General features: G+C 40.8%; 1 protein-coding gene across 1 annotated transcript in view; it reads left to right on the forward strand.

The window, feature by feature from the left end:
- The window catches only part of LOC126235648 (dynein axonemal heavy chain 3), a 1,245,905-nt gene that overhangs the window by 998,529 nt on the left and 225,306 nt on the right, over positions 1 to 22,070 (forward strand). The gene's annotated exons all lie outside the window — the stretch shown is intronic.

Raw genomic sequence — 22,070 nt, forward strand, 5'->3', positions numbered from 1 at the left:
TTTTTCCATTGCACATGGACTTTCATTAATCCCTTTTAACAATGTTTACTTTTTATTTTGTTCAGCGTTTGATAAAGAATGAAAAGGAAGAATATTTCTTTCTTCTTTAACTTGGCTTTTATTGTCTGCTCACTCTCCTTTTGTCCTTTTGTATTCCTTCTGTTATTATAGTTTCGTATTCAATTTGTCTAACTGTCTCATTCTTCATTGAAAAGTTTTCAATATGTTTGCCTCCCTAATTTACTGATTGTCATCTGTTGAGTAATATATTATTATTTGTCCAGAAATATAGATGTGGTCTGCCTCTGTTTGTTATTTTACCTTGTTTTTTGCTTAAATGACACATGCATTTAAACTTAAATTTTCCATTCTGATTAGAATTTTGCAACTTTTAAAATTTCCTCAATCTTCTACCTTCATTCTGCTTATTGTTTCATATATAAGATCCACAAACCTGATGCAGCATTGTGACAAAATTTATGTGGGATAAACAGTAGATGCAGAACACAAATGGTGCATCAAACACCAGCAACACACCTGCCTTCTACAGCACAACAAATCTGCTTTGACTGAATGTTGTATTGCTGCTGACCATTTCATGGAGTATAGAAAAGTATTGACCAAAGCCTCATCCTCTGGGTTTCATTGACCAAGGAAGCTGTGGGAATATAATTTGCAGTCAACCTCCTCAATCAAGAAGAAGGTTTCCAACTTGACAATCATAGAAAACACTTATTTCACATCTTCGCTCTCGGAGGAATTACTTTCCTGAGCGTTTGCTGCCTTGTATTCCAACACATACCTGCTATTGTAATAAATAACCACATAATTTGGAAGCACTATGAATTTGTTAGTGTGGCATGTGCAGTGTTCTATTCTTAGACACATATATTATTATCTATGACTGATTCTCTTGTGCTAGTTGTTCTATCTCTGATGCATGGGAATTTAGTCTACAGTGCATTTGTATGAGGTCTCTTTAAAAAAATCCAGAACATTTGTAATTTTGCACCAATCGTGTGTTGGAGTGAAATGTGATTGGCATCCCTGCACACACCTGTGATTAATGTGTAACTGCTGTAAGATTCATTTTTTTATGTCTGCTAGTTATTGTTCAGTGCTGTATTGAGTAGAACATTGTGTCACACAGTTTGCAAATTCAAGATGGCAGACACAGAGGGCCAGCAAAGCGTTTGCACTAAATTTTATGTGAAATTCAATAAAGCCTTTACAGATACATACTGAATGATACGGGAAGCCTACAGCAATGAGTGCTTAAGCCGTACTTGACGTTATGAATGGTTCACATGGTTTAAAAATGGTCCAACGGAAGTTACAGACGAGTCTAGTTTAGGATGCCCTTTGACGTCTTCCAATGACGTTCATGTCAGGAGTGTCAACGAAACTGTACATGCCAATCGAAGACTGACTGTTCGAGAGATTTCAGATGAATGTAACATTTCAGTTGGATCATGCCATGAAATCCAGACAGAGTATCCTGAAATGCACGTTGCTGCCAGTTTCGTCCCACGGCTCATGAGTCAAGACCAGAAAGACCTTAGCCACGCAATCTGTGAAGATCTTTTGGATCACGAAAATGAGAACAAGATGTTGCAAAAGAAAATCAAAACTGGTGATGAGACGTTGGTCTACAGTTATGATACTGAGACCAAGGTTCAGTCATCACAATGGGTCAGGAATGATTGTCCAATACCAAAGAAAGCTCATCACGTAAGGTCAAATGTCAAAGCCATGCTGATAGTTTTCTTTGTAACAATGAAAACAGTCAATTATTGACAAAATTATTTAATTGGATGGATAAAAAATCTGATCACCAAGCAGTGGCAGAACACACACATAAATGATGGTTGTAATTGGCAATCTTTCAGAGCCAGTGGCTCCTTCTTCAGGCAGAAGGCTTGAAGGGGAAGGAAGAGGGTTGAAGGAAAAGGACGGCATAGGGATAAGAAAAGTGGTAGATTTTGGGACTTCCATGACCCGCAATTCTAGGTGACTTTCCAGAAATCTACTCCTTTTCCCTTGACCTCTCCAGTCCTTTCCCATCAACCCTCTTCCTCCACCTTCAACCCTTCTGCCTGAAGATAGAGCCACTAGCTCCAAAAGCTTGCCAATTACAATAGTCTTTTATGTGTGTGTTCTTCTGCCACTTGGTAAGTAGATTTTCATCCATTCAATTAAAAAATGATAGTTTTTTTGAATTTGTGCCACAGAGACAAATTGTTAATCGATGGTCCTATCAGGACATATTGTGACACTTGCAAGGAAATGTGACAAGGAAATGGCCTGAAATGTAGCAAGACAATTCATGGCTCTTGCACCATGATCATGCATCCTCACATTCATCCCTGTTGGTGTGTAACTATTGCAGAAAAAATGAAACACTGTGTTACCTCCGTACTCTACAGCCCTGGCCCTTTGGGCTTTTTTTTTTATATCAAAAGTTTTGTTTACTTGTTTATTTCATTTGCACTGAAGGTTTTACTGGTAGTGTGGATTAAGACTGAATTAAAGAGGTTCCTGTTGGGCACATCTTACTCCATTAAAGAGCATCCTCACAGAAAATCTTAAAATTAATGTTTTATGGCATTTTACAAGGGCTGATCAACAGACTGAAACTGATTTTTTCCTGTGACTTCCATGATAGTTTCCTGCCTGTACCATGAATATTTGAATATAGTGGGTTTTTGTGTATAATGTCCATAGGTGGCGGCAGTCTTGTATTGGTAGGTTGGTAATAATCCTCTTGTCTGTAGACACTGTTTGCTTTTCACATACAAAACATTGGAGGTGATGTGTGAGAAGCAGTGTAGTGCAATAATATTCCATGTTCGTTTAAACCATATGGCCACTGAAACTTATGAAAAGATGTAGCATGTATAAGGTGAAGATGCACTATGATTTGCAACAGTGTTTGAGTGGTTCAAGGACTTCACAGAAGGCTGACTTGTCTATGTTAAGCAAGGTGGACCTGGTGTTTTCTGGCTTGTGCTGTGGCTGAAGTCAATGTCAAAACAGCTACTGTAATTATCAGTGAGGACCAGCAGATAACTTTGAATAACATCAGTGAAGTGTTGAGAATTTCATATGGCAGCGTCTTTACGATTGTGCATGAACGTCTCTATATGACCTAAGTTTGTTCTTGTTGAATGCCATGACTGTTGACTCCCAAACAAAAGGCTGTGTGAATAGAGATGAGCTGTGAGGTGCTGTGTCTCATTGTTTATAAGAGAGGATGCATTTCTGGAATTATCAGCAGTAATGAGTCGTGGCTGCGTCATTACTATAGTGAAGGAAAATGAGCTAGTACAATGTGGAAATTGCCAGGTTCTCCAACATCAAAAGAGGTGAACGCTGTTCCATTTGCATGGATAATGATGGTGAGCACCTTTTTTTACTGTCATGAAATTATTTAGCAGCATGTGGTTCCTCCTCCCACAGCTGTTGCAACAGCATACTACATGTCAGTATTGGCTAAACTGAGGAAGCACATTGCAAGGAAATGACCAGAATTGTGGCCTCACACTGCAAATTCAGTCACACAGTTTCTAGCTCAGGTGAACATTACCTGTGTACCACATCCACATTAAAGCCCTGATCTTGCACCCTGTAATTTTATTTTATTCCCGTCACTAAAGGCAAAACTTCAGTACATTCAATTTGAGAATTCTGAAACAGTACTCAAGAAAAGGAAGGCAATTCTCAATAATCTGACAAAGAATGGCCTGCATCATGTATTCAAGGACTGGAAGATATCCTATAAAATATCCATTCAGGTAAGAGATAAGTTGTTCATGGGTGCCTAGACTGTATGGGAGGGGTTGTTTGGTGTGGAAGTGTTGGAAGCTGTCAAAATGAAGATACTCTTGGTGGTTAGTGTGTTTAATGTGAACAGAGGTGTATATGAAGCCATCAGAAAGGTGGAGGTCAATGTCTAGGATGGTGGCATGCTGGTCTGAAGAAGACCATGTGGAGTGGATGGGAGAGAAGTTGTTGAGTTTGTGAAAGAATGTGGATAGGGTTCCTTGGACTGGAGTCCAGATCATGAAAATATCATCAGTGAACCTGAACCAGACTAGGGGTTGGGAGTTTTGGGATGCTTGGAAGGCCTCCTGTAGATGGCCTATAAACAAGTTGTCATAGGAGGGTGCCATGTGTGAGCCCATGGCTGTGCCATGCAATTGTTTTTATACCTTCCCTTCAAAGGAGAAGTAGTTGTGAATTAGGATAAAGTTAATAAGCTGTATGAGGAATGAGGTAGTGGATTTGGAGGCTGAAGGACTTCGGGAAAGATAGTGTTCAATAGCTGTAAGACCATGAGCACGAGGGCTGTTGACATAAAGAGTGGTTTCATCAACAGTGATGGTAGGCATCTGGGAGGTAAAGGATTGGGGATTGCTGAGTACCTGTGAAGGAAGTGGTTGGCAACTCTGACATGGAAGGCTCAAGTATGCAGAATTGGTTGGAGATGTTGGTAAATGAGAGCTGAAATTCTTTCAATGGGAGCACAGTAACCAGCTACTATAGGACATCCATGATTGCTGGGTTATGGATTTCCAGGACCATGTAGAAGGCGGGTGTGTGCAGTGTCATAGGAATGAGGAGAGAGATGGATTCTGGATAGATGTTCTGGGAAGGACCTAAGGCTTTAAGCAGGTGTAGGATCACTCTGGCAGAGTTTATAGGTGGAAAAGTCAGTTGTCACTGCAATTCATAACAGCAGTGTTGGGATCTTTGTCTCCTTTCTTCTACTGAAACATTGGTGTTCTGAGGAATGGACCTGGGAAGGTATGATGAGGCTAAGTTGGAGGTAAGGAATTCCAGGAAGGTGACCAGCAGGTAGTTCAACAGGATGGGGAGACGGGTGGGGAACCGGGGGGGGGGGGGGGGGGGTGTAATATGGTTGGATAGTGGTATGAACTAGTAGAAGCAGAGCTCATTGTTGGGAATATGCTGACTTTGGTTGGAGAGAATGTTGGCAAAGAAATGTTTATGTTTCAGGGATCAGGAGAAGGTCTTTGACGAGTGTAGCATGGTTAAATTTAGGTGTATGGTTAAATGTGAGGCTTTTAGATAGGACTGAAACTTCTGTGGGGCTAAGGATTGTGATGCAAAGGTTAACAACATTTTCTCTGCTTCTGTACTTATCACGGCCTCAACCTACAGTAACATACTTTCCCAACAACATCCTCGCAGCAGTTTCCAGACCCTCTGTCCTCCAACCTCCTCCCTCTTCTCATCTCCAACCCTCTTTGTGTGCTGCCCTCTGACAAAGCACCCACCCATTTTTTCCCCACTTCTCTCCTTTTTTGGTCCCTATTCACCGTACTCTCCCTACCCAACTTCCTGTCCAACAGCCTCCCAATGCTCCACCTGTTGGCACTCTAGTCCCTGCACACTCCACCAGACAGTGTTCTTCTCTGCCCCCAACTGTGTACTACTATCCCTTCCCCTTCCCCGCTGCCTCCAGATTGCTGCTTCGATTCTGCGTGTCAGTTGACAGCTTCATTCCAGTAAGAGCTGCAATAGATGGAAGTCATGTATATGTATGGTGTGCTTGCTTATGTGAATGAATATGTGTGTGTTTATTTTTCTGACAAAGGCTATGGCTAAAAGCTAATGTGTAAGTGCCCTTTAGTTGTGCTTCTTTGCGACTTAATGTTACAACTTTACAGTGAGTTGGAATCTATCTTTTTTTTTACATCAGTATTATGAGAAGGAGATTTGCTACTCACCATATAGAACAGATGCTGAGCTACAGATAGGCACAACAAAAAGACACTCACAATTAAAGCTTTCAGCCATCGGTCTTCATCATCAACAATAGACACACATACTCAAACTCACACACTCATGCAAATGCAACTCACACACGCTACTGCAGCCTCACACAACTGAAGCCACACTGCGGGCAGCAGTACCAGTGCATGATGGGAGTGGCGGCTGGGTGGGGGTAATGAGGAGGTTGGGGTGGGGAGAGGGAGGTATAGTATGGCGGGGGTGGCAAACAGTGGAGTACTGCCGGTAGATGGTGGGCTCAGGAGAGGTGGGGAGGAAGTAGTGGAATAGGAGAGAAATAAAAAGACTGTGTATGGTGGTGGAATGAAGGACATATTGCAGGGAAAGTTTCCATCTGCACATTTCAGAAAAGCTGGCGTTGGTGGGAAGGGACCATGTGCTACAGGTTGTGAAGCAGTCATTGAAATGAAGTATATTATGTTTGGCAGCTTGTTCAGCAACAGAGTGGTCAATTTGTTTCTTGGCCACAGTTTGTAGGTGGACGATCATGTGGATAGACAGCTTGTTAGTTGCCATGCGTACAAAGAAGTACATTGGTTGCAGCTCAGCTTGTAGACCACATGACTTGTAGACCACGTGACTTGTTTCACAGATAGCCCTGCTGTTGATGGGATAGGTGATGTTAGTGACCAGACTGGACTAGATGGTCGTCGGAGGATGTATGGGACAGGTCTTGCATCTAGGTCTATTACAAGGTATGAGCCATGAGGTAAGGATGGAAGAGTATACTATGTAGGCACAGTGGACAGCGAAATACGGCTGTGGGAGGGGTTGGAAGTATAGTGGGCAGGACATTTCTCATTTTGAGTCACAACGGGGGGAAACTGAAACCCTTGCAGAGAATGTGCTTCGGTTGCTCCAGTCCTGTGTGGTACTGAGTTATGAGAAGAAGCTCCTCTGCAGCCGGACGGTGGTGCTTTTGGAGTTGGTGGAAGACTGGAAAGATAAGGCACGGGAGATTTGCCCATAGTCGTACCCTGGATTTGTTTGTAGGTAATGCCCTTAAAGGAGAAGTAATTGTGGGTGAGGATATAGTTGGTTACAGCAACTAGGAAAAAGGTTGTTAGTTTGGAATCTGTTGAGCATTGGGAAAGATAGTGTTCATTAGTGGTAAGGCCATGGGCAATAGGAATGTTAGTGTACAGACAGGTGGTGAGGGCACCATGTGGTAAAGGGACAGGAACTGTGGAAAATTGGTGGAGGAAATGGTAGGTATCTTTTATATAGGAGGGTAGGTTCCGGGTAATAAGTTGAAGGTGCCGGTTTACAAGAGCAGAGATTCTCTTAGTGGGGGCACAGTAACCAGCCTCAATGGAGGATCCTGGGTCATTAGGTTTATGGACTTTAGGAAGCATGTGGAAGGTAGGAGTGTGGGGAGTGGTAGGGGTGAGTGGAGAGATGGACTCTGGGGAGAGATTCTGGTATGGGCCTAAGGATTTGAGTAGTGATTGGAGATCCTGCTATATTACTATTATAGGGTCACTGTGGCAAGGTTTGTAGGTGGAAGTATCTGACAGCTGGTGGAGTCCTTCTGCCAGGTAATCCTTGCGGTTCAGGACAATAGTGGCGAAGCCTTTGTCTGCAGGTAGGATTATAAGGTCAGGATCGGTTTTTAGATGGTGAACTGTGGTTCTTTCTGCAGATGTAAGGTTAGTGTGCATGTTGAGGGATTTGAGGAATGATGGTGAGGCAAGGTTTGAGGTTAAGAAATTCTGCAAAGTTAACAGGGAATGGTTTTCGGTCATTGGGGGTGGATCACAGTTGGATGGAGGAGTGAACTGAGGTAGGTAAGGTTCAGTTCTGGTCTTTGGTTGAGTCTGATTGGGAGGGTTGGTGTCATAAAAGTGTTTCCACTGTAGGGACCGTGAGAAGGAGAGTTGAATTTTGGAGTGGGGCTAAAGGTGAGGCCTTTGGAGAAGACTGATATTTCTGTGGAGCTAAGGCTTCTGGAGGAAAGATTAATGACTGTGTTGTGGGTCTGTTTAGGTTCTGGAATCTGTGAAACCAGTCATGTGGTCTACAAGCTAAGCTGCAACCAATGTGCTGTATTCTATGTAGGCATGACAGCCAACAAGCTGTCTGTCTGCCTAAATGGCCACCTACAAACAGTGGCCATGAAACAAGTGGACCACACTGTTGCTGAAGACGCTGCCAAACATAATATCCGTCACTCTTCTGTAGCACCACATTTCGAAAGCTTCTATTCTCTTCTTGTCCAAACTATTTACCGTCCATGTTTCACTTCCATACATGGCTACACTCCACACAAATACTTTCAGAAACAACTTCCTGACTTTTAAATCTATACTCGATGTTAACAAATTTCTCTTCTTCAGAAATGCTTTCCTTGCCATTGCCAGTCTACATTTTATATCATCTCTACTTCGACCATCATCAGTTATTTTGCTCCCCAAATAGCAAAACTCCTTTACTACTTTAAGTGTCTCATTTCCTAATCTAATACCCTCAACATCACCCGACTTAATTCGACTACATTCCATTATCCTCGTTTTGCTTTTGTTGATGTTCATCTTATATCCTCCCTTCAAGACACCATCCATTCCGTTCAACTGCTCTTCTAAGTCCTTTGCTGTCTCTGACAGAATTACAATGTCATCGGCGAACCTCAAAGTTTTTACTTCTTCTCCATGAATTTTAATACCTACTCCAAATTTTTCTTTTGTTTCCTTTACTGCTTGCTCAATATACAGATTGAATAACATCGGGGACAGGCTACAACCCTGTCTTACTCCCTTCCCAACCACTGCTTCCCTTTCATGTCCCTCGACTCTTATAACTGCCATGTGGTTTCTGTACAAATTGTAAATAGCCTTTCGCTTCCTGTATTTTACCCCTGCCACCTTTAGAATTTGTCTAAAATGCTAGAAACGTAGGTTTGCCTTTCCTTAATCTTTCTTCTAAGATAAGTCATAAGGTCAATACATCTTAAGTTCCCGTAATCCTCCTGGCCTCAACCTTCATTAGTCACTGTCCTCACCCATCCAGCCGCTTCCCTGTTCCCATTCCAGCAGTACACAGCTGTCATTCCACCACCACACCCAGTCTTTTTATTTCTCACCTTTTCTGCTACGTCCCCCCCCCCCCATCACCCCTGCCCTCTGTCTAACCTGCAGTACTTCACCCCACCATACTATTCCTCCCCTCCCCACCCCAGCCTCCTCCTTACCCGAACCCAGTCACCACTCCCATCATGCACTGGTGCTGCTGCACGCAGTGTGGTGTCAGTTGCCTGAAACTGCAGTCATGTGTATGAGTTGTGTGTGTGTGTGTGTGTGTGTGTGTGTGTGTGTGTGTGTCTGCGTGCGTGCATGCGTGCGCACCCACGCGCATGTGTGTGTGTATTGTTGACAAATCTTCAATTGTGAGAGTCTTTCTGTTGTCCCTGTTTGCGACTCAGCATCTCCTCTATATGGTGAGTAGCAACTTTCCTTCTTGTAATATTGTTACCCCCCCCCCCCCCCCCCCCCCCCCCCCCGCCATGAACCATGGACCTTGCCGTTGGTGGGGAGGGTTGCGTGCCTCTACAGATGGCCGTACTGTAGGAGCAACCATAACGGAGGGTATCTGTTGAGAGGCCAGACAAACGTGTAGTTCCTGAAGAGGGGCAGCAGCCTTTTCAGTAGTTGCAGGGGCAACAGTCTGGATGATTGACTGATCTGGCCTTGTAACACTAATCAAAACGGTCTTGCTATGCTGGTACTGCAAATGGCTGAAAGCAATGGGAAGCTACAGCCGTAATTTTTCCCGAGGGCATGCAGCTTTACTGAATGATTAATTGATGATGGCATCCTCTTGGGTAAAATATTCCGGAGGTAAAATAGTCCCCCATTCGGATCTCCGGGCGGGGACTACTCAAGAGGTCGTCATTATCAGGAGAAAGAAAACTGGCGTTCTACGCATCGGAGCATGGAATGTCAGATCCCTTAATCAGGCAGGTAGGTTAGAAAATTTAAAAAGGGAAATGGATAGGTTAAAGTTAGATATAGTGGTAAGTAGTGAAGTTCGGTGGCAGGAGGAACAAGACTTTTGGTCAGGTGAATACAGGGCTATAAATACAAAATCAAATAGGGGTAATGCAGGAGTAGGTTTAATAATGAATAAATAGGAGTGCAGGTAAGCTACTACAAACAGCATAGTGAATGCATTATTGTGGCCAAGATAGACACGAAGCCCACACCTACTACAGTAGTACAAGTTTGAATGCCAACTAGCTCCGCAGATGATGAAGAAATTGATGAAATGTATGATGAGATAAAAGAAATTATTCAGATAGTGAAGGGAGATGAAAATTTAATAGTCATTGGTGACTGGAATTGAAGAGTAGGAAAAGGGAGAGAAGGAAACATAGTAGGTGAATATGGATTGGGGGTAAGAAATGAAAGAAGAAGCCGTCTGGCAGAATTTTGCACAGACCATAACTTAATGATAGCTAACACTTGGTTCAAGAATCATAAAAGAAGGTTGTATACATGGAAGAATCCTGGTGATACTAGAAGGTATCAGACAGATTATATAATGGTAAGACAGAGATTTAGGAACCAGGTTTTAAATTGTAAGACATTTCCAGGGGCAGATGTGGACTCTGACCACAATCTGAAGAAACTGCAAAAATGTGGGAATTTAAGGAGATGGGACCCAGATAAACTGACTAAACCAGAGGTTGTACAGAGTTTCAGGGAGAGCATAAGGGAACAATTGACAGGAATGGGGAAAAGAAATACAGTAGAAGAAGAATGGGTAGCTCTGAGGGATGAAGTGGTGAAGGCAGTAGAGGATCAAGTAGGTAAAGAGACGAGGGCTAGTAGAAATCCTAATGTAATAGAAGAAGTATTGAATTTAATTGATGAAAGGAGAAAATATAAAAATGTAGTAAATGAAGCAGGCAAAAAGGAATACAAACGTCTCAAAAATGAGATCGACAGGAAGTGCAAAATGGCTAAGCAGGGATGGCTAGAGGACAAATGTAAGGATGTAGAGGCTTTCGTGAAATCTTCTCGGGTGATCAGCCGAGTAAAGGCGTCGTCTTCTCGCAACGTTTCGAAGGGTTTCGTACCCATCATCTTCGCTTGAAGATGATGGGTACGAAACCCTTCGAAACGTTGCGAGAAGACGACGCCTTTACTCGGCTGATCACCCGAGAAGATTTCACGAATGGAATACGCCGAGAAAGTCTCAAATCACATGTAGAGGCTTATCTCACTAGGGGTAAGATAGGTACTGTCTACAGGAAAATTAAAGAGACATTTGGAGAAACGAGAGCCACTTGTATGAATATCAAGAGCTCAGATGGAAACCCAGTTCTAAGCAAAGAAGGGAAAGCAGAAAGATGGAAGGAGTATATAGAGGCTCTATACAAGTGCGATGTAGTTGAGGAGAATATTGTGGAAACAGAAGAGGATATAGATGAAGATGAAATGGGAGATACGATACTGCATGAAGAGTTTGACAGAGCACTGAAAGACCTGAGTCGAAACAAGGCCCCGGGATTAGACAACATTCCGTTAGAACTACTGACGGCCTTGGGAGAGCCAGTCCTGACAAAACTCTACCATCTGGTGAACAAGATGTATGAGACAGGCGAATTACCCTCAGAATTCAATAAGAATATAATAATTCCAATCCCAAAGAAAGCAGGTGTTGACAGATGTGAAAATTACCAAACTATCAGTTTAATAAGTCACAGCTGCAAAATACTAACGCGAATTATTTACAGATTAATGGAAAAACTGGGAGAAGCCGACCTCAGGGAAGGTCAGTTTGGATTCCGTAGAAATGTTGCAACACGTGAGGCAATACTGACCTTACGACTTATCTTGGAAGAAAGATTAAGGAAGGGCAAACCTACATTTTTAGCATTTATAGATTTAGAGAAAGTGTTTGACAATGTTGACTGGAATACTCTCTTTCCAATTCTAAAGGTGGCATGGGTAAAATACAGGGAGCGAAAGGCTATTTACAATTTGTACAGAAACCACATGGCAGTTATAAGAGTTGAGGGCATGAAAGGGAAGCAGTGGTTGGGAAGGGAGTGAAACAGGGTTGTAGCCTCTCCCCGATGTTATTGAATCTGTATATTGAGCAAGCAGTAAAGGAAACAAAAGAAAAATTCAGAGTAGGTATTAAAATCCAGGGAGAAGAAATAAAAACTTTGAGGTTCGCTGATGACATTGTAATTCTGTCAGAGACAGCAAAGGACTTGGAAAAGCAGTTGAATGGAATGGACAGTATCTTGAAAGGAGGATATAAGATGAACATCAACAGAAGCAAAACAAAGATAATGGAATGTAGTCGAATTAAGTCGGGTGATGCTGAGGGGATTAGATTAGGAAATGAGACACTTAAAGAAGTAAATGAGTTTTGCTATTTGGGGAGCAAAATAACTGATGATGATTGAAGTAGAGAGGATATAAAATGTAGACTGGCAATGGCAAGGGAAACATTTCTGAAGAAGAGAAATTTGTTAACATCGAGTATAGATTTAAGTGTCAGGATGTCGTTTCTGAAAGTGTTTGTATAGAGTGTAGCCATGTGTGGAAGTGAAACATGGACGATAAATAGTTTGGACAAGAAGAGAATAGAAGCTTCTGAAATGTGGTGCTACAGAAGAATGCTGAAGATTAGATGGGTAGATCACATAACTAATGAGGAGGTATTGAATAGAATTGGAGAGAAAAGGAGTTTGTGGCACAACTTGACAAGAATACGGGACCGGTTGGTAGGACATGTTCTGAGGCATTAAGGGATCACAAATTTAGCATTGGAGGGCAGCTTGGAGGGTAAAAATTGTAGAGGGAGACCAAGAGGTGAATAGACTAAGCAGATTCAGAAGGATGTAGGTTGCAGTAAGTACTGGGAGATGAAGAAGCTTGCACAGGATAGAGTAGCATGGAGAGCTGCATCAAACCAGAATCAGGACTGAAGGCCACAACAACAACAACAACAATATTGTTACATTCCCTCCTGGATTTTCCATTGTTTGATTTTTCCTTACATCATTGATATTCTACCTGGAGTTTCCATTTACTGAATTTCAGTCGAGTTATGTCATCAATCAATTTTCTCACCATTTCATTTCAGTACCGCTTCATTCATTATCCAATCAGTCTATTTATGTAACCTTCAGGATTCATCTTTTGCTTGATATTTCTAAATCTAGTGCCCTCTGTACCATGTATCATCCATGTTTCACTTCTGGACAATGCTACACTGCAGACAAATACCTTCAGAATATACTTCCTAAAACTTAAGGAGTGGAAAATCCAGCGTGGAATGTAACAATGCCAGAGAAGGAAAGTTGCTACTCACCATACATCAGAGATGCTGAGTCGCGATAGGCACAACAAAAAGATTCACACAATTATAGCTTCTGGCCATTAAGGACTTTTTCAGCAGTAGACTCACATGCCCTCTTGCAAATGCAACTTACACACACATCTGCAGTCTCAGTGTGATTTCAGTTCCCTGAGACTGCAGACGTATGTGCAAGTTTTGTGTGTGTGTGTGTGTGTGTGTGTGTGTGTGTGTGTGTGTGTGTGTCTACTGCTGACAAAGGCCTTAATGGCCAAAAGCTATAATTGTGTGAATCTTTTTGTTGTGCTTGTCAAATCTCAGCATCTCCGCTATATGGTGAGTAGCAAGTTTCCTTCTCTTCCTAAAACTTAAATTTGTTAAGTTCCAGAAATGTGTTCCTCGATATTAGCAATCTGCATTTGATATCCCCACTATTTCAACCATCCTCAGTTATTTTGCTGCCCAAATAGGAAAGCTCAGCTACTATTTTTCATATTTTTATATGCTAATCTAATTCCCTAAGGAGACACTGATTCATTTCGTCTCCATTCCATTGTCCTTGTTTTATGTTGGTTAATATTCACATTATAACATCTTTTCAAGAAACAATCTATTCTGTTCAACTTCTCATCCACATCCTTTGCCATGTGTGATGAAATTTCAATATCATCAGTAAAAAAGTTTTTATTTCTTCTCGGTGTACTTTAATTCTCTTCCCAAATTTCTGTTTTATTTCCTTCACTCCTTGCTCATTGTATCGATTGAATGAGATCTGGGAGATGGTACAACTCAACCGTGCTCCCTTCTCAGCTACTGCTTCTTATTATAGCCTTCAACTCGTATAATTTTGGTCTGATATCTGTACAAGTTGTGGGTAATGTTTTACTCCATGTATTTTATCACTATTAACTTCTGAATTTCAAATATTTATTCCAGTTAGTATTATCAAAAGTTTCCCTATATCTGCAATTGCCATGACTGTTGGGTTACCTTTCTTCAGTCCAAGCCTTCTAAGATTAATCATAAGCTTTGTATTGCCTTGCACATTCTGATATTAATCTTGAACCCAAACTGATCTACCTGGGGTCAGCTTCTAGCAATTTTACATTCCTTCATTAACAATTCATGTTAGTATTTTGCAACCATGACTTATTACACTGATGGTTCAGTAATAATCACAGCTGCTGGCATCTGCCTCCTGTGGAGTTGGGATTGTTATGTTCTTCATGAAGTTTGAGGGTGTTTAGCTTATTTCATATATATTGCATGCCAGATAGCAGAGTTTAGTCAGTGCTGGTTCTCCCAAAACCTCAGTAATTGTGAGGTGACATCATCAATTCCACAGGCCCCATTTTGACATATGCCTTTCAGTGCACTGTGAAATTCTCTTCACAGTAACATGTAAGATAACTGACCCCAGGACTGTGTGTGAAAGCACTTGTATGACAGCAGATGGGAAGAGGAATGGTAGCGCATGTAGCATGTGACAGGTTGTTGCTAGTACATCGTAGGACTGCAAGAAAGCAGAGGTGTCTCCTGTATATAAGTGGGGTAAAATAACTGTGCCACAAAATTACAGACCAATATCCTTAACGTTGATTTTCTGTAGAATTCATGAACATATTCTCAGTTTGATTATAATAAAGTCCCTTAAGATGGAAAAACTGCTATCCACTAATCAGTTCAGCTTTTGGAACCATCGCTTGAGCAAAACTCAATTTGTCCTTTATTCACATGATATCATGTGAACTATTGATGAAGGCAAGAGGCAGATTCCATATTCTACATCTACATCTACATACATACTGTGCAAGCCACCATACGGTGTATGGCATAGGATAGCACCACTAGTCATTTCCTATCCCGGCAAACTTGCAAATAGTATGAGGGAAAACTACTGTTTATAAGCCTCCATACGAGCTGTAATTTCTCTCATCTTATCTTTGTGGTCCTTACACTAAATTTACAGTGGCAGCAGTAGAATCAGTCTTCAGTTGGAACGCCATTTCTCTAAACTTCTGCACTAGTGCTTCGCAAAAAGTGCATTGTGTTCCCAACAGGGATTCCCAATGCCTCTGAATTGCTTCAATGTCTTTCTTTAATCCAACTTTGTGGAGACCTCAGACACTAGAGCAGTACTCAAATACTGGTGTCACTAGCTTTCTATATGCAATCTCCTTCATAGATTAGCTACACTTCCCCAAAATACTCTCCATAAAATGAAGTCTAGCATTCGCCTTCCCTATTATCAGCCTGATGTGCTCATTCCATTTCATATCACATTCAGTGTTACAGCTAGATATTTCATTGATGTATAACTAATACTGTATCCAAATGTTACACTCTGACTTTTCCTACTCATCTGCATTAACTTATATTTTTCTACATTTACATGGCTGAGTCACACTAATGTGACCATCTATGAAAGGCATGAATAACCACTTTTGCAGCACGGATCACTGCAAGACATGTGGGACGAAAGTCAGTGAGGTTCTGAAAGGCACTGACAGTGGTGTGGAGCCATGTGAACACCATTTCTCAGTTTAGGATCCACAGCACAAACAGCCCAATTAAGCTAGTACCGTAGATTCTCAATGGGGTTTAAATCCAGTAAGTTCGGTTGCCGAGGGAGTAGAATAACCTCATCCCGGTGCACTACGAACCACGCACATAAACTGTAAACTGTGTGACACATTGCATTGTCCTGTCGGTAGGTGACATTGTGCCAAGGAAAAAACAAACTGCATGTAGGAATCAGCATCTTACCTAAGGAAATATAGGTACCTGTGATGATCCGTGGTGCCTTCCAGAATGACAAGATCACCAATGGAATGCCACAGCTACAGTCCCCAGCTCATAAGACTCCCTTCTGCAGCCTCAGCCCTTCCAGTGCTTGTTGCAGGGTGTTTGTTTGCAGGTGTTTCATGATAATGAAGCATAAAATGTGATTCATAAGAAAAGGCAACCTCTCAACACACAGTGGATGCGAGTAGTGATATTTCGTTGGACATTCCAGCCTTCATTGCTGTTAAACAACAGTCACTGTGATTGCACAAACCTGGCACATGCTGCCCAGGCCCATGCTCAGCAGTGTTCACCGAACAGTTTTCGAGGACCCACTGTCGGTAGCTCACACGTTCATCTGTGCAACTGCTGTTCACCCGTCGTCTGTGTTTCCCAATGCACCACAATTGCCTCAGTACCTATTGTGGATAGCGCCATTGTATCTTGCACGGTATACTTCAACTATTGGGGCACACAAACAGTTTACAAACTTGCAAAAATCCTTCCAATCTTGGCACAAAAGCCAGTGATAATGCCCTGTTGGATGTGAGATATATCACTCCATTTCTGCATTGCAACAATGACTGTCCTGTTTTCCACATCCCTCCAACATTCTTTATGCACCCTCCACTATTGGTGATGCCACCTGCTGTCTGTGAGTGGTTATTGCATGTAGAAGTTCAACATAGGTGGTGCTCACATCAATGTGCCTGGACCCTATAGAGCAAGCTGCCACTCATCACACCAACTAGAAATTCTGTCTTAAGTCATCGCATATCCTGCTACAGTCAGGACACATTCCCATTCAACACAGCATCATCAGCAAACAGCCATACATTGCCGTTAATCGTGTCTGCCAGATCATTTGTGTATACAAAGAATAAGAGTGGTCCAATCACAATTCCCAGGGGCACTCCTGCTTATACTGTTGTCTCCGATGAGCACTCACCGTCGAGGAGAACATACTGGGTTGTATTACTTAAGAAATCTTCTAGCCATTCTCATATCTGGGAGCCTTATGCATATGCTTAGAGTTTCATCATAGTCTGCAGTGGGTACTGTGTCAAATATTTTCTGGAAATCTAGAAATATGTAATCTGCCTTTTGCCCTCCTTCCATATTTCTAGATTTCTGAAAATCGTTTGACACATTGCCCTACTGCAGACTATTAACAAAGATACAGATATACAGAATAGGTTCCAAGATATGTGAGTAGCCCGAAGACTTCTTAAGCAATAGGACCCAGTATGTTGTCCTCAATGGTGAGTGCACATCAGAGGTGAGTGTTTCGTCAGCCGCGCCACAAGGAAGTGTAATAGGACTATTGTTATTCGCTGTATGTGTAAATGACATGACACACAGGGTGAGGAGCCATCTGTGGCGGTTGGTTGATGATGCTGTGGTGTATGGGAAGGTGCCGTCAGTGAGTAGGAGAATAGAAATATTTAGACAAAATTCCTAGTTCTTGTGATGATATAACCAGTTGTTTCTCCCTTATTCTATTTGTGAGAGGAGCAGGAAGAGAAATGACTATTAGTGCTGCAATGTAACCTCCACCACACACCCTATTTCTTCTTTAGTAGCTTGTGGAGAGCATATAAGGATGTTTATGTAGATGAATGCGTCTAGGTAGACTGCAGTGAAATAAGTGGTTCCAATGATGCTGTTAATAAAAAAAATTATCTCTCAGGTTTTCTCGGCACAATTGGTTAATAGTTGCTTCCAGATGTTACGCAGCATTGTTGTTTCCATTTTATGCCAAATATGTCAATGATCTACCGGGTTGTGCTGTTTTCTGTAGTTTCTGCATGGACGCCAACCAGACTGTTAATTATTGTTGGTTTTGAGTTGGTATTTGTAGTAGCTGAATTGGACTCCAGATTCTTGCAATGCACCCAGATGCTCTTCTGTTTTTCAGAGCCTGCACAGATATTCCGTGAAACGTGTATTCTCTCAGTGTTTCCCAACTGTGGCAGATGTAATGGTCAGTGAGATCTTAACTCACTGCAGATTCTTGAGAATAGGTTGACATTATAACATTGTTACAATCAGAATCAATGCCATTGAATACAGCTACAAGCCAGAAACCAAAATCTGATTGCTTGCACAAAAGGCAAAGATTAAATGCAGGGAGCCATTCAATAATTAACCTCACTAAAAAACATCTGGACGAAGATACAGTGAAATCCCTGCTAAAGGGCTAGATTTCACACCCACTCTAAAAATGCTTCCATTAGCCGTTTACTTTAGCTCTGTGGAGCATATTACATCTTCATTATCACTGGAAGCAAAAGAAGAGCATTTCCTCGAAACCTTTAGAGCACTTACCAAAGTATCAGTGCTAAGATCCAACATATCGAAGAATGGTGATAAATATGTGAGAAGACAAGAAAATGATAATTCTGCCATCCAATGAGGGCAACACTACAATCTAAATGTCGTGTGGACTAGAATAAGAAAATTTTCAATCTTCTGAATGTTGTTGCCTACAGACAGACAATGTTGATCCTACAAATAAAATTGGGAGGAAGATAAGGCCTCTTCTTAATGAATCAGGCTCACCACTTAACAACATTAAGGGTCTTAAAACGTGATCAGTAGTGGCACCATGACTATATGGCTTTTCTAAAGACGTAAGTGAGCATTCCTCTAAGAACCATAGTTAGTAATATTAGTGCACCTACATACCAGGTTGTAAACTACGTAAAACATATTCTCTGTGAAAATTTGGGGAAATGCGAACACCACATCTGCACCTCTGTTCACTTTTTACACAAACTCAAACAATTTTGGTTCCAGGATATGGATATTCTGATCAGGAAGAGATTGAGATTCAGACTGAGACAGAGAAATAGTAGCCTATTTTTGTATTAAGCTAACTTCTATTGCTTTTTATATGAAAATAAAATTTCTAAGTATAAAAGTAAGTTTAAGAAACACACATGTGTGAGTAACCGATATGTGAGAACAGCATTTTCTTCTGAAGTACTTGAAAACAAGTGTGCTAGCAGAGAAGGAAACCACGATAATGTTTCTGATGTGACCACGCCCCCTAGTGCATCGAAAAGGAAAGTAACTTTAGAAACGTGTGGCAGTGGTAAAAGAAATGATATTAAGGACAACGTCATTATGAATCTGCAAATCCTTGCACAAGTTCTTTCTGAAACTGTCTCTTGCTGTCTTTCTGGTGGTGAAGTTACACTTTATGAGTATATTGGAGCTAGAATAGGTGTTGTGTCTAAATTAATTATTAAATTTCAGAAGTGCAAATACCTAGAAACGAAAAAGCATTTCATACATCATCAATGTGTTCAGGTAATGAATTGTATGAAACTAATGTGAGACTGTTCCATGGCTTTAGGTGAATTGGTAAAAGGTGTGTGCTTTGTGTCCACCTCCTCCAAACACTTGGTGTAAATATAGACAAGCTGAATTTTCTGGCACCCTGCATGAATTTACACATAAACATTCTCTTCCTGTGGCAGTAATAGAGGTAATCAAACATATTTACAGAGATTTGGCAAATCCTGAGCTACTAAAGAAGTGTTTACATGGGAAGACCCAGAATGTGAATGAGTTTTTCAATAATGTTGTGTGGTTCCACGTGCCTAAAAATATATTTGTTGGCCTTATGATTCTAAAGTTAGCAGTGTCTGATGCTGTAATAACTTTTACTGGTGGGAACTATGAAAGACTTAAGGTTCTGGAGAAATTAGGGTAAGATTTGGACAGAACACAGCTAAATGACTGCAGGAACTGGATGAGTTTCGTGTGCGTGAAGCAGGGTTAGTTGCTTAGCAAATGACAAAAGAAGCAAGAAAGAAAAGGAGGCAGCAAGTACTGGGCTATTGTTACACTGAAGAAGAGACAGACTATGGGCCAGGGCAATACTAGTGCATAAAAGATGCAGAAAAATATAAGTCTGTATAAGAATTTGTAATAAAAAGGTTCTAAACCTCAACATTTCTGAACTACATTTTTCGTAATAAATGACCCTTTTCCTAAAAAAGTACTGATGGTAGAGACATGAAATTTTCACAGTATGCCAAGTGTGAGATTCAACACATATGGAACTAGAATAACTAAAATATCCTGAGTTGTTAAGTTTTTATATTCATTTATTTACAAACTTTTGTCAAAAATGGAGTGTTTGTCCAACAATACAATTCAGTAATAATTCTAGTTCAGTGTATCTAGAAAGGTGCATACAATAATTATGGAAAATTGTAAGCTGGTGTCTTAAAAAGTTTCCAAGATAATGGGTCTCAAAAAAATCGATAATTTAACGTTGGTGGCAAAGGACATACAATATCCCCTTAAGTGATGCAAAGTATGAGAACAGCTGAGGAGAGATTTCCAAGAGCATCAGCAACACGTCCAACTAAAAGAACCAAACATGTGAACTCAGATGGCTCTGAGCACTATGGGACTTAACAGCTATGGTCATCAGTCCCCTAGAACTTAGAACTACTTAAACCTATCTAACCTAAGGACATCACATAACACCCAGCCATCACGAGGCAGAGAAAATCGAACCCGGGAACCCGGGCATGGGAAGCGAGAACGCTACCGCACGACCACGAGATGCGGGCTAAACAAGTGCACTGTTACGGAACATTGTCTGAAGTATAATCAACAAATTAAACATGATATGACAAGTATCATGGTGCACTTGCCAATTAAGAATCACATTGATAAAAGAATGTCATTAATCCTAATACTTCAGCTTTGACAACTTTGGTATAGCTGTTGCTTCACATGTTGCATGCTGATAGTTATATATAACACTAATTTGACTGAGTACTTCCCACAGTGATCTTCTGGACTCCATTGCCAAAGCTGCCTTTAAACTCAAAAATTGTTGTTTCCTCGACACCAGATTTCAAGAACAAACATTCCACGCTAGTTGTAATTTAAAATTCAATATATTTGGCGATTTATTTGCATATAAATATGAAACCAGTCCTTTTGGAATTTTGACACAATTTATTTTTCCATTAACTAGTTGTTTTGTTTACTAGTTTTGAGCCACTACAGAATCATCATCAGATGGAGTTGTTGTGGGAACATTATCTGGACCATGTGCAGTTAGATGCTGTGGTGGTGATGCTAGCAGATATCCATGGCAAGTTTGTTCCCATTTCTGCCACAGATATCCCAAGACAGGGCACAAGTACCCCAAACATAAGAACCTTTCATTGAATAATCTTTAACTTACTGATAAATAAAATTCCCAGCACCCCCTTCACAGATTGTGGCTGCACATGGTTCAGAATATAAAGTTCCTGTAAAATCTCCATTTGATGATGAGACAGCAGTTGCTCAAAAAGTAGTTAATGGTACAGAAAATAAATCCTATCAAGAATCCAAAAAAATGACTGGTTGCATATTTATATGCAAATAAATCACCAATTTAAATCACAGTTGCAGTTTGTCTTCCATAATGTATATACTGAAATTCAATATATTTTCCTATCTTTTAAATACATTGACATCTAGTATTTACCTGATACATTCTTAACTCAGAATGCACCATTGTTCTCCTTCCAAAAGTTCCTCTAGTTTCTTTACAACATGCCTTTACTGTTATAATATATTTTCTTGTGCAGTCTACTCATCTCCAGGGTGGGATGATGATCCAACAAATTCTTGTTGCTGTGACTGGGCAGGTATTTCATCTCTTTAAATTGCTGTAAATGCTGTCGTATGCTGAAGATCCGTGTCCTCCCATAATATGGGTCTCTACATACAAAGTAAATAAAATAGCCACACAGTATCTCAGTGTTTGTGTTAGATATTTTACTGTAAAAAATTACTTTTGTTGAGAGTATCAGTCATCAATAAGGATATGTAGGGTTGCACCTCAACCCCCTGAAGTAGTATGTACCACTATATGCTCCCCCACTTAGATTAATGATCTTGGTGTTGATGTATCTACATGCCATATGTTCTGTGTAATGTTTTTACTGTTAAAAGGCTTCTGCAATTTGTCCCTACATATATTTACAAAGAACAGTATGATAGTGATTCTTTTCATGCTTACACATAATATAGTTTTTTATTTACTAGAAATTCCTCATTTTCATTAGAAAAATTTGTAAATTAATGAAAAATATATTGAGCTGTGAGTAATGTATATTACACATGAACATAGCATT

This window comes from Schistocerca nitens, chromosome 2 (genome assembly GCF_023898315.1).
Source record: "Schistocerca nitens isolate TAMUIC-IGC-003100 chromosome 2, iqSchNite1.1, whole genome shotgun sequence".
NCBI classification, from domain to species: domain Eukaryota; kingdom Metazoa; phylum Arthropoda; class Insecta; order Orthoptera; family Acrididae; genus Schistocerca; species Schistocerca nitens.